The sequence below is a fragment of the Acinonyx jubatus genome, chromosome B2, assembly GCF_027475565.1.
Source record: "Acinonyx jubatus isolate Ajub_Pintada_27869175 chromosome B2, VMU_Ajub_asm_v1.0, whole genome shotgun sequence".
Taxonomy (NCBI): domain Eukaryota; kingdom Metazoa; phylum Chordata; class Mammalia; order Carnivora; family Felidae; genus Acinonyx; species Acinonyx jubatus.
This window is the reverse complement of record NC_069385.1, coordinates 146,128,511-146,141,119: the sequence shown is the minus strand read 5'-3', so window position 1 is coordinate 146,141,119 and position 12,609 is coordinate 146,128,511. Positions and strand designations below refer to the sequence as shown.

Sequence of the window (12,609 nt, the reverse complement as noted above, 5' to 3'; positions counted from 1 at the left end):
CACCCCTGTGCGAATGAGGAAAGCCGAAATATCCTGGACGAAGGTTGCCAGAACCCCAACTCTAGAGCTCATTGTCTTATTTTTCCATAAAAAAGTGATGAATGAACGATGGATGACACTGAAGGAGATGTGACCATCGTCTTCCTGCACTTTGATCGGATCACAACCGTGGAGTTGGAACTAACTTGGAGAACCAGAAACATCTGCCTCTGCGAGAGTCACTTTAGAGCCGATGGAACACGGAGTAAAAGCCAAAATTAAACAGTGTTTGTTTCTTTTTAGTAAAAGTCACTTATTGGGATCGAGAGCGTATGCAGCGAACGCGTTTTCACGTGGAGGTCGAGTGGTTTCATTGAACTGTAGCTGCACCCGTTTTTCTGTAAAACAAAACAAAACAAAACAAAACAAAACAAAACAGGGCTCGTCCGGGATTTGAACCCGGGACCTCTCGCACCCTAAGCGAGAATCATACCCCTAGACCAACGAGCCGCACGCTTTCTGGCTCTTCTGAATATTTTAAATATTTAGTGAATTTCTTTATTTTATCTTTTGCATTTCATTCATATTTGGGTAAATAGAACTACGACCGACCCTTACTCTGACCCTCCCGCTCTGTGGCTTCCAGAACTTCGCCGGCTCATCTCGCGACCCAATAATCCCTGTAAGGAGTGAACGGAGCCTTGTTTCTCAAGGGCCGCCGGCCCATCCACTGTAAGAAAAGACCGTGGCCGCTGGGAGGGCAGCAGAAGCCGGTGCTGCTTGTCACCTCGCGGAGCCGGTCTGTGGGACGACCCCCGGCCGGCCCCCTGCTCCCGGGGTCCCCCGCAAGTAGCCGGAGCGCGGACGTGGCTCGGCGGGCCGTGGGGACGCGGGGTCGAGAATTCAGAGGAGATGAGCTGATTGGGAAGCGGGGGACACAGTTAAGGAGCCGAAAGCCGGCCGTGGCGGAAAATGAGGCGGACACAGGGGCGTCCCGTCCAGAAATGGCCAGAACGCAGGGGCCGCGGGCGTCGGCAAGCCGGCCCCCAGGACGCGGACGGAAGCAGGGTGGGTTGTGCCCAGCGGCTTGGTCCTTCCTCACGGGGACATCCGTTCAATGACGACAACAGGCTTCTCTGCACTCGGGTTCGTCCCCCGCCTGCGTGACCAGCGCTGCCTTCAGTCCGCACGGACGCGAGCCCGCGCCGCGGTGACTGAAGACACTTGTCTCCTGACTCTTTTCCGGGGCAGCGTTCGGCGACGCCGTTTTCCTCCTAATGAATTGAATCACCCCTACAGCGTCCCGGTGCCCTTCTGCTTCTCGGGGCAAACTCTCCGAGCGTGCCCGCTTGCCGAGATGCGCGCTCGGGGCTCCCCTGGGGTGGTCTGCACTTGAAGCAAAAAGCGGCTGTCCTCCCCCGGACCGTGGTCCCCCGCCGCCGCCTCTCCGGGGGACACAAGGGGAGGTCAGCATTCAGGGCGAGTAGACACCGAAATAGAAAACGAACCGCTGGCCCGTACGGGGATCGAACCCGCGACCTTGGCGTTATTAGCACCACGCTCTAACCAACTGAGCTAACCGGCCAACTACGGCAGCCGCCTTTCCAAAGTCCTTACAAGAATGTACTCTGGTTATTGTTTATTTTATACTGTAAGTGATGTGGTGTATCCAAGACGTCGAATTTGGCCCCACCGACCTAGACTTCGTCATTCTCCCAAGACTCATCCTACTTTCTTCCTGCGGTGACGCAGCAAGGAGGTGGCTAGCAATACCCCCTTATCCTCCCGCCCACCCCTCTGTATTTTCAGGCCAAGATTCTCTCTGCCTTTAAAGGCCAGCCAGATACTACAAATAGCCTTTTATTGATAGGTCCTGGGCTGATTGGCAGGTTGCTCCGCTTAGGCCATCTCTTCCCTTGGGTGTTTTTTTCTCTAAGTTGCCAGTTTATTGGTTTCAGATAAAGATTTCCCAAAATACCTTAGAGTTGTCCTGTTTCCCTCTCTACATACATGATTCTGTATGCAGTGGCTACAAGAACGCCTTAGAAAATTATCGAAGAGGAGGATACGAAGTCTAATGATTCCACATTGTAAAAACATAGCCATAGCTTCCGATGGGGCAGGGAAAACAGTTTGGAGATGCCGGGGATCGAACCCGGGGCCTCATACATGCGAAGCATGCGCTCTACCACTGAGCTACATCCCCAACCATACAGAATGTCTCTTTATAACTCTTCCCAATTCTTTCAACCTTATTTTTTTTTTCCCCCAGCAATTAAGATTTTCTTTAATACTAAAGTTAAATTTTCCTTTATTGATTCAGCAAAATCATGAAATGGTTAAAGGGACAACATCAGTATTCCGAGCGGAAGAAGCTTTCCGGCCATCGGACCCTTGTCAAGCACTTAACCTAGCTAGCGATCAAAGGAGGGAACCAACTACTGAAAAATCTGAGAAAAAGGAGAGAGGACCTCTAGTTTAAAAGTTTCTTTCTTTCCTTTTTTCCTTTCCTTAAGGACGGCTGAGGGGCACTGCAGCCACGTTAGGCTGACTATGGGCTGATAAGATCACTGCAAATTTGCAGCTGAACTGAGAGAGAAGTGGAAGAAACGAATGAGCCCCAGAACAAGGGATATATGTTGGCTTGAAGATAATAAACTGGCTCTAGAATTAATTACCCGAGGAAAACCTTCCGCCTAGATAAAAGGATACTAGTAATACAGGGGGCTCGAGACCGCACAGAGCAGAAGGTCTTCTAGGGTCACAGTTTGCCTTGGGACTCAGGGCGTCCAAGGCTAAAATTGAGAAGCTTTAGTCACCCCACTCCCCTCTCGGCCACTCCCACAATCCAGAGTTTCCAGCCCAAAGCCCTAAGCGGGCTTCCAGAAGGATGGACCTCCTCCTGGCGCCGGAGGCTGAGAAGACGAAGGAGGAGTGGGGCAGCTGAAGGCCTCCTGCTTTCTCTTGGACCCTTGTTCCCAGCCCCTAGAAAAGTTAGGGTGCCCTAGAGTTTACAGGGCCCGTTTTCAGTGATCACTAGAATCTCATGCCCAAACTGTGCTGGTCCGGAAGGACACCCACTGAGAAGATGATTAAGTAAACAGAGATACCTAAGTAAAGCTGCGACTGGTTTGTTTGTTTTTTAAGTCCTGAAGTTTCAATTCTATGACAGAAGTTTCCAGGGTATATTGTTCAGGAACTTTGAAACACCTTAATAGATGCCAAATTATAAAGAACGGGAGAGGGAGCATAAACCCCAAGTTCAAGACAGTGTGTATCCGGGGGAGATGAAGAGATACGACCCTGGAGGGACACACGAATGTGGGTCATTACTGTCTAAGCTGAGAAATGCACACGCGGACGTGCGCGGTATTCTAACTGGTGCCCTTTAAAGTGCATACACGTGTAAGGTGTGAGCAACAGAGGACGCTGGGTATGTGGGCACTCTGTATGTTTTTGCAACCTTTTGGCACATCTAAAACTATTCAAAAATTGAAAGTTTATTTAAATTTAAAAAGTTAATAAATAAATAAAGACAGCGGAGACCCAGCACAAAATCAAACCGCTTCCTCTGGCTCTCGACCCATATTCAGATATCCAAAGTGCCGCCTAAAAGGTGATTTAATTGCCCCTTAAAAGCGCCGGTGTCATGTTGGCTTCCTTTGGAAAGTGCTCTATTTGGGCCCAAATGTAGAATATTTGAGATATTTTTCTGGGAAGCCTAGAAACTGAAGACCAGTTGCACAGAATTCTATACAGTATAATATCTATCTAGTATTGATCCATGTATATAGAGAGAAAGAAAACATTATAATAAGGGGCAACATTATAATTCATATAATATAGTTAGATCAGGGTATTAAAGAAGACTTTCATTGTGACTGAGTTTCTATGCTAATTAGGGTATTAACAAGCATTTTGTGAATGAATAGCTCTAAACCGGAATCACCGGTGAAACTTCTAAAAGAACTTTCTCCTTCAAGTTTGCAGATAAATTGACTATAGTTGATGTGTTAAGGCTATAGCATGTGAGCCCGGATAGCTCAGTCGGTAGAGCATCAGACTTTTAATCTGAGGGTCCAGGGTTCAAGTCCCTGTTCGGGCGTCAGCACTTTTATGTTGTGTTTGTTTTGTTTTGTTTTTTCCCGTCTCCATTCCTGCATTTTAATCCCAGTAAATAGTAACAGGAAGGAAGATAATCTCAAACCACAGGCTCTGATGTCACTAAAAAATGAGAGGGGATTCTGAGCACAGCACAGAATAACCTAGGACCTGTTCAGAAAACAAGAAGGGCCTTTCAGACAGATGTCTGGAAGGCACACACACAAAACATTTCCTCCAGAGCATAAGGGAAAGTGTCATTGACAATGGTCACAAGTTATCAAAAGTCAAACTCTTATTTGAAAAGCAACAAAAGCACAGAACTGTTCCCTCTGTCCCACGCCGGAGGGCTCCTTTCTGGTCCGCGGCTCTGCTCGGCTCCGGGGAAGCCCAGGTAAACTACTGGACTATAGTGTCAGCACTTAGAACTCAGGGGCTGGTGGCCTCGGCTTCCACACTTTTTTGGCCATGACTCGTTTGAGCTTTAGGTTGCTTCTGGACCCAGACATACAAAGACAGGAGGAAGAAAATGGCCTGAATTACCACTTACTCTTACGTATTCATTGCCTTCTGATGTTTCAGACTCTATCCTCTTCTTTCCAATGCTGGATGCCACACACCATTAAACTGATTTTGCTCCCCCCTCGTTGGGAAACACGGGGCTTGGAGAAATCATAAAGATGAAATGTGACATATAGCACAAGGTGACGGGTCCTGTGCTGCATAACCTGTCCCTTGCCCTAAATCCAAGTCCCCTCTCCTAGAGTGACCCCAAACCTCAAGTCACCCGAGCTCACTGCCATCAACACCATCTCTGCCCTGCTAGGAACCACGGAAGGAACAGAACTTGAAAGCCCCTGAAGGAGACTCCATTTGGGAATCGCCCAAAGAAGAAATTTCATCCTAAGTGATCCAGAGGATGACAGAGAAAGGGGATTTTACAATGCTATGAAAAAAATCACCAAAGTTGCCACAAAACCTCTGGAAAACCCTAAGAGAACACTTCTTGTCCGGTGCCTTGGGGACACCGTAGGCAGAATGTCAGCTTCATAATATGAGGGCTTTGAGCTCAATCCTCAGAGAAAGTATAGCACTTTGCAAAAACAAAACCAAACACAAAACTGCAGAAGTAATCCAACATGATCGTTACTCTTATTGCTATTAGAGTCACACAAGAAATATCTTCTCTAAGCGCCTGTCGCTTCATGGAATTTTTTCCTGCCTATAAGGAAACCCACTTGGGTTGTGACCCCACAACATTTCTTGATAACACTCAGAGCTTTTCAAAAGAAAAAAAAAAAAAACCCTCCATTAACTTGACCTAAACACAACAGGGCAAGCGTCTCTCACAACCTTTTAAAAATAAGCAGCGGGAGGAAGTCACAAAATCGAATATTAAATCCAAAAGGATTGCAACATGGTCTCAGGGCACCAGGCAGTAAAAATGATAAATGTTGAGTGGCTACACTGTTCAGGAAGACGAAGGAGTTACCAGACATCAGTGCGTGTAGTTAGACGAGAGTCAAAAGACTTCCTTTCTTTTCTCAGTCTTTGGGGGAAGCTTGGGACGGAAAGAAAAGGCAACCCCTTGAACTTGCACATCTTGCACCCTGGATCTTTAGTGGGCTGAAAAGAGCAGCCACGTGGTGGGTGTTACCTGGGCTCCAACAACAGGAATCCGCCTGCTACAATCGCTTGATTGACCGACTTGCCAAGAATGTTGTTCCAGTTCTTGTAGGCAAGCGACTCATATAAAATTATAAAATGGCACCGGATTAAGTTAACAGACGAACTGTATTTCCATTCGACACTATTGTCCCGATCTCTTAACGGGCTTCCATCGGTTTTCAAACTCAATACTCAACTAGTCCTCATCATTTGCTTTACCAGACAAAACCACATGTGTGGCTGGCACCCTCCATTCAAGAGACCCAGCTACCCTGAGGTTGGTGCCCAGAGGAAACAGCTACTAGAGATGCCCATGGATCGTTTACCCTTCTGTTGGGCAGGTGGCTTGAGGCGAACAGTCAGATTTAAACTCCCCAAGCCAAGCTTCCTTTCTATTGTTTACTGAAATGTAAAACACACAGCAAGAGTGTACAAATAACAAATGTAGATCTCAATAGATCTGTGGATGTTCTTTGATGCCTCTGGTCTATTGAGGAGAACATACCCTCCACCAACTCATCCAGTCTCTGAAGACTTTGTGAAAGGAAGAAAGAAAGAAAGAAAGAAAGAAAGAAAGAAAGAAAGAAGAGAGAGAAGGAGGGAGGGAGGAAGGAAGGAAGGAGGAAGGAAGGAAGGAAGGAAGGAAGGAAGGAAGGAAGGAGGAAGGAAGGAGGAAGGAAGTAAAGAAAGAGGAAGAAAGAAAGAAAGAAAGAAAGAAAGAAAGAAAGAAAGAAAAGAAATAAAGAGAGGGAGGGAGGAAGGAAGGAAAGAAAAAGAAAGAAAGAAAGAAAGAAAGAAAGAAAGAAAGAAAGAAAGAAAGAAAGAAAGAAAGAAAGAAAAAGAGAGAGAAGGAGGGAGGGAGGAAGGAAAGGAAGGAAGGAAGGAAGGAAGGGAGGAAGGAAGGAAGGAAGAAAAAGAAAAAACTCAACTGGTGAAGCAACTCGGTGTTGGGACGTAATCCTTCATGAATCTCTCACATTTCTTCATGTATTGCTAGCAAGGCAATGAATGCCCCCTTTGTTCTGGATTTTCTTTCCAAGGATGCTTGCCCAGCAAACACTCTTGGAAGACACAGACAATGTCTCTCCAGAGCAATGGACAGGCGTGCTTACATCCATGGGTTTAGGGTTTCTCTCTTGTAACAGAACCCGCACGTGTACAGATGCCATGGTTTTGCCCTCTGCAAACTAGAGCCAGGGAACCAGAGGAAAAAATGCTGATAATCCAGTTATTGCTACTACTAGAATAATAGACTTTCCATTGTCTCAGACCCAGGAGTCTCGTGAATTACACCAGCATCCGTGAAACTGCATGCAACAGGTTTAGCTGGCACGTTGGGTAAAACTTTGGACCCTTCACATTTCTTGGCGCTCATCAACCCCACGCTCCCTTCTTCCTTCTGCATATTCTTTACCTTGGTTAGTTACACAACCACCCACATGAATCCAAAGCTGGAAGTTAGATGCCTTCTCAGACTCCTTTCCTTTCCTCGCCCCACTCCTCCGTATCCAACCCATCACCAAGTCTACCCTTTAAATACTCAAGAGGAAGTGGGGGCAGAGAATTTTGTGAAAGGTTCATTTCCTTTCCTGCTCCCATCCTATCACCCAAATTCAGGCTCCCGCCATCTCTGTGGGGAGTATGACAACAATTTTCTAGCTATCTTTTTCAGCAAAGGGGACAGCTGATTTACTACTTCCTCATCTCTAGGGCTGAATAAAGCAGTATATTGTCCAGTCAGGAAACTTCTCCTTCCAACATCCTCCCTCTAATTCCACCATCCAAAGCCCAAGTGACACAGAGGTTTTTGTGAACTGCGAGTCTGGACAGGCTTTCCCCCAGGGCTGAAGCTTTTAAGACAGACAGGATAAATCTGAAATCCTTCGCAGGAGAAAGGCCCTTTGTGCTTTGTGTCTAATGTATTCTCCCCCATCCCATGCTTCTTTGCTCTTGTGCGTTATCTAACCACAGCTTAACCGGTCGCTGCCGGGGCAGTGGAATCAAAGGTGGTGCTTAGAGCTAAGTCCTTTGTGCAAAGGCTCCTTTAAGTCTTTCTTCGCAGGATGTATGATTTAGAAACTGTGGAGCCAAACCTCGGAGCTTTTCACTTGTGGTTTTTTTTTTTTTTTTCCTACTTTTCCTCAGATGGGAGAGGTTTTTCTCCACCTCTGGAGAAAGGCCTTCTCACTCTCTGTTGAGGACAAGGCCCTTGTGCCTGAGCTGTAGCCGTGGCCACGATCGAAGCTCTCTAACTGCTGAATAAATCAAGGGATTGCCCCCTAAAATTATGTCATCATGCCTGAGTCCCCCCTTTCTCCTCACTTTGCAACCCCCGACTCCCTACACCCACCGAATTTTCCCTTCCTTTATCCCGCAGCTGGAGGGTGCGGACAGCACTCCTTAGCACTCACATCTAAAGGCATTCGTACACACAAGTAGATGCAGCTATGTTATTTACATAGCGGATTACACATTTAGTTCGATGCATAAGTAACCGAAGTTCATACAGTTAATAATACTCTATTACACAGCTGCCAGTTTTGCTAAGAGAGTAAATCTTGAACATGCTCATCACCCAGAAGGTTTTTTGTCGCTGTGTAAAATGACAGACGTTGGCCACACAATGGCAGCGATCATTTCACAAGGTGCACAGACACCGAGTCCCTACGTGGGGCGGTTGAAACTAACACAGTATTCGTCAACTGTACCTCGGTCAAAAAGTGAATTAAAAAATGCCTGAAGCCATGGGCTCCATTCTGATTCATTTTGGGGTCCCTCCAACACTTCATGTGATCGGCTTTACCCCGGTTCCCCGAAAGAAACCTGAACGGGCACAAGGAAAGTAATAAATTGCCACTATCCACTTCTCTGGGGGTCCCTCAGCGGGCCAGACACCGCGTTAAGCGCTTTTGCAGGGTTTCTTACCTTGGGGACCGGTGAACATTTGCACCTTTCAGATCTCCGAGCTGGAGCTGAAATCTGGCTGTACCCTGAACCTAGGAACGTAGGGAGCCAACCACCGTCAGGAGCGTCTGTGGTTCCGTCACCAGCAGAAGTCACAGACATTTTCCCAGTGAGGAGAACAAAGGCAGGAGAGATGTGGCTTCGATTACACCTCCTCACGACCTGTACCCACTGCTAGACGCCTGAGGCCCCCAGAACGGAACTCAGAAAGGAACTCCCGCTGCCTTGCTGTCGCTGTTGTATTAAAAACAAAAAGCAGCCTTATCTTAACCACAGCCAGGCCCCCAAGGCCCTGTAGGCGCTGCGTTCAGCGGACAGAAATTTCCTTAGAGACTCAGGTTATCTCTACCTTCCCGCCCTCCACAAACCCAAAAACAGAGAACCCGTCACTCCTCGCAACCCCAGGGCAGCTCTCCCTGCCCGCGGGTCCTGTCCCCGGGCGGTTATATACAATCACCTTTTGGCACCCAAGACGTCTCCAGACTTGTTTCTTGGCCGCTGGCTCACGACCCCCGACGCTGGCTCACGACCCCCGAGCCCCCCCCCCCCCCCGCCAAACCCATCCACGGCTCGTACTTGAGACAGGATGCCCGTTATCTACACCGCAGGCCTCACTATCTCCAAGTCTCACGGACGGGACGGGCCCCAGGTGGCGGCGCCAGCACGGGAGGCTCTGAGCAAGAGAGGAGGAAACGTGGGAGACCAGCCCCGAGTCCTGAACATTCTGTCCCCCGGTTCCCAACCGGTGGTGAAACATGGGGGAGGGGAACCCAACCCCTCGGGGATGGCGCCTGTCCTCTCTGTCTCTGTCTCTCTCTGTCTCTGTCTCTCTCGAGCCGCCTGCTCTGGTTGTCTCAAGATCGTACTTTTCCCTTTAATAAACTTTCCCGCTTGTGTGGCTGGTTGTGCTGCACGCGTGTCCTTGAATTTCTTGTGACAAGACCAATACCCTTCGGGGACTCCTTGGGTGGGTCTTCCCAGTTCACCCCAGGGGTGGGTGGGTGGGTGGGTGGAGGCCCCAGGCCCCGGGGTCTTCCCAGTTCACCCCGTAACAGAACGGGGAGGGACAGGGGTGGATCCAGGAAAATACGTTTCCCTCCTTCGGCTTTCTAGCTCTGCCAGGACCATTGACTCACTTTCGAGGGTCAGAACTGTCATTCTGGAAAACTCTGGATCGCTCCGTCTATTTGGTGTCGGACACCCACATGCTCAAAAGATTCACGGACCAGGGTGTTAATTGAGGAATTTGCAGACAGGAAAAGTGGGCAGAGAGGTTTCAGGGCTGATATATTATTTCCTAATTTGCTCTCCCCGCTTCGAAATATTTGGCTAAGACCCTAGCCTCTTTGTACAGAAAAAAATAATAATAAATAACCCTTTCTAGCTTTGTGGTGCTAGAGATACGCGGAAATTCTAAATTCCATATGACCACTTGATGAGGGAAACGAAGGCAAGAGAAATGCAGTTTAAATCTCCTTGCCGCTGGCAGCCGACTGCTAGATGTGCAGACCGTGACCTTGAGGACCTCATGGCCGCCCTGCTGCCTTCATGTTTTTGTTTCATTAAAGACGAAAAGCAACCTTATCTTAACAGCAGCTGCCCCTCAACGTCCTGAAACCTTGCTTCCAAATTCCTCAGAGACTGGCTTATCCTCACTCCCACTGACTTGAAAGTATGTAACCAGTCACTCCTCACAACCCCCCGGGGGCAGCCCTCTCTGCCCCCTGGGTCCTGTCCCTTTGCTGTAGTAAAAGCACCTTTTTCCACCAGAAAACACCTCAAGAATTCTTTCTCAGCCATTTGCTCATGAACCTCACTTTATAATTTTATCACTGTGGCGCCCTTACGTGGGGCTTTGAGTTTTTTCATCTGGACTCTGAGCCCCAGCGCTAACTTGGTAATTCCTCTCCTCGTTCCTTTTATTTCAGGGGCTTTTGGAGGAACAGTTTCAGGTCAGTTGCTCAGGCTGCAGGCCTCTGGTGCCCGTGGCTCCTCCGCAGGGAGGAGAAAGGCTGCCCTTTGGCTGGAAGTTAGTACCCTGGCAGGAATGGTGAGACCAGAAACTTGATGCCCTCTCTTTATTCCTGTCCTTATACCAAGTTGTCCGTCTTGGGCGTGGGACAGCCACCTAAGTCACCAGGACGGCTGCCACTCTTAAGACTCCCTTGCGAGGTTTCCTCCTCGTGGGTCTAATGTGGGCCCCTCCAGATCCCTGGTCTAGCCGCCTCTGGCCCAGAGAACGCCGCTCAGAGCCGGCCGAAACCAGTCCGTGCATGATTAAATTAGATCCCAACTGGGGACTGTTTCCTAGGGAAGTCGCTGTAAGGACGACATGTGTTGGAATGTCTCTTAGACCCTGAGGGGTTTCTGTCTTTACTATTTTTCATCAGGGCCCCTACTGACTACTGAAATTCTCATTCCTGCAGGAAACCAAGAAAATAGACTGAGATACCCTATATCCAGCTGTGAATGGCCCTAAATCATGCCCCGGATTTTAAGGCCTCTTGTAAAATGTGTTTGGCCACTAACCAGGCTGATAAACTCCCTCCTGATACACTGAGGACTGTCTAAACAGGCCTCCTCTGTAAGGAGCCCCTCCCGGGTAGTGGGTAGTGGGAGTCTTGTTTCATTCTCGCCCTAATAAATTTGGTGCCTGTGCCGCTCTTAACCTTGTTCGTGGGTTCCATCCTTCGGCTCCATCAGAACACGATCCTGGATTTTTAAAAACGCAGTACATCCCCCTGGAATTTAGTGTCCTTTCATTACTGCCTGTCTTCGCTGGAAATCACAACTGTTTAGCATGTGGATAGCTTACATTTGATTGTTTTCTAGTGGTATCTTGGGCAATTTCCCTAATTTACTCAGAAACTGGATGGATTACATTTGAAATTTATACCGCTGATCTTTCCAACAATGAGGGGCTTTCTAACCCCCGAGTTGTAGACCTGGGTCTTAATACGGATTTTACCACTCACTGTCTGACCTCAAGGCAAATTAATCTGTTTGTCTCAAGTGTCACTAAGTGTAAAGTAAAATGGAGATAATATTCAGCTCATAGGGTCATGGAAATAAACTTACGCATGGAAATCACTGGACACAGTGTTTGGCAAACAGTGAGCACTTGAGAACTTCCTTACTGTAAAAAAAAAAAAAAACCTGCTGGAATTTACTTGGTGATGAATTTAAATCATTCTTTGGATTCAACAATTTATTGACCACCTACTATGCACCATGTTCTCTTAACCTCTTTGCAAATGTCATTGCTCTTTCTAGAAGGCTTTCTTTCCCCCACTCCTTCTTGCTTAAAGGACTTCTTGCTTGACTAACTCCTGTTTTCATTTTGCTGCTTAAGTGTCAAAACAACCCAGGACCCCTTCCTGCTCTGGCATCACGGTCAGGATCTTCTGCGGCATTAGCCCCACACCGGGCACAGTACCGTGTGGTGACTTTACTGCATTTGACTTTAGACTCTGAGGACAGGGCATGTTTTTCTTTAATCCCGATCTGTTGCTTGGCAAAGAGAAGGCACAGATACATATTTGCTGGTTACCAAGCAAAATGAGGTGGGGACAGTTGAGCAGGGGGACAGACAGTAAGACAGCTTGATAAAATAGTTTCACGCTACTCAGTGACAGCCATTTAGCGGATCTTCCTCCAACTTTTGTCCGTCCCTTACAGCCTATTGCCTGCCCACACATCGGTGCCCCCACACCCCCCTCCACAACTCAGATTGTTATTCTCTGTCTGAAACTCTAACAGTATCCCATAATGTTCAGAGACACTCTTGTCTGCCCTCTTTCCAATTCCTCTTCTGCTTCCTTGTTCTCCCTCAGCGAGCCAAACAGCCAAACACATTTTCACCTCCCGCCTGCATCTGCCGTTCCCTCTGCTGGAACG

The 12,609-nt window shown here is 48.0% G+C and overlaps 4 non-coding genes across 4 annotated transcripts; 1 reads left to right on the top strand and 3 right to left on the bottom strand.

The window, feature by feature from the left end:
- Positions 1-417: 417 nt before the first annotated feature.
- On the bottom strand, positions 418-489 carry TRNAP-AGG (transfer RNA proline (anticodon AGG)). The gene has a single exon. It is a non-coding gene; the product is annotated as a tRNA-Pro (tRNA).
- Positions 490-1,490: 1,001 nt separating this feature from the next.
- TRNAI-AAU (transfer RNA isoleucine (anticodon AAU)) lies at positions 1,491-1,564 on the bottom strand. The gene has a single exon. It is a non-coding gene; the product is annotated as a tRNA-Ile (tRNA).
- Positions 1,565-2,113: 549 nt separating this feature from the next.
- On the bottom strand, positions 2,114-2,185 carry TRNAA-CGC (transfer RNA alanine (anticodon CGC)). The gene has a single exon. It is a non-coding gene; the product is annotated as a tRNA-Ala (tRNA).
- Positions 2,186-4,011: 1,826 nt separating this feature from the next.
- On the top strand, positions 4,012-4,084 carry TRNAK-UUU (transfer RNA lysine (anticodon UUU)). Its single transcript has one exon. It is a non-coding gene; the product is annotated as a tRNA-Lys (tRNA).
- The last annotated feature ends 8,525 nt before the right edge of the window (positions 4,085-12,609 follow it).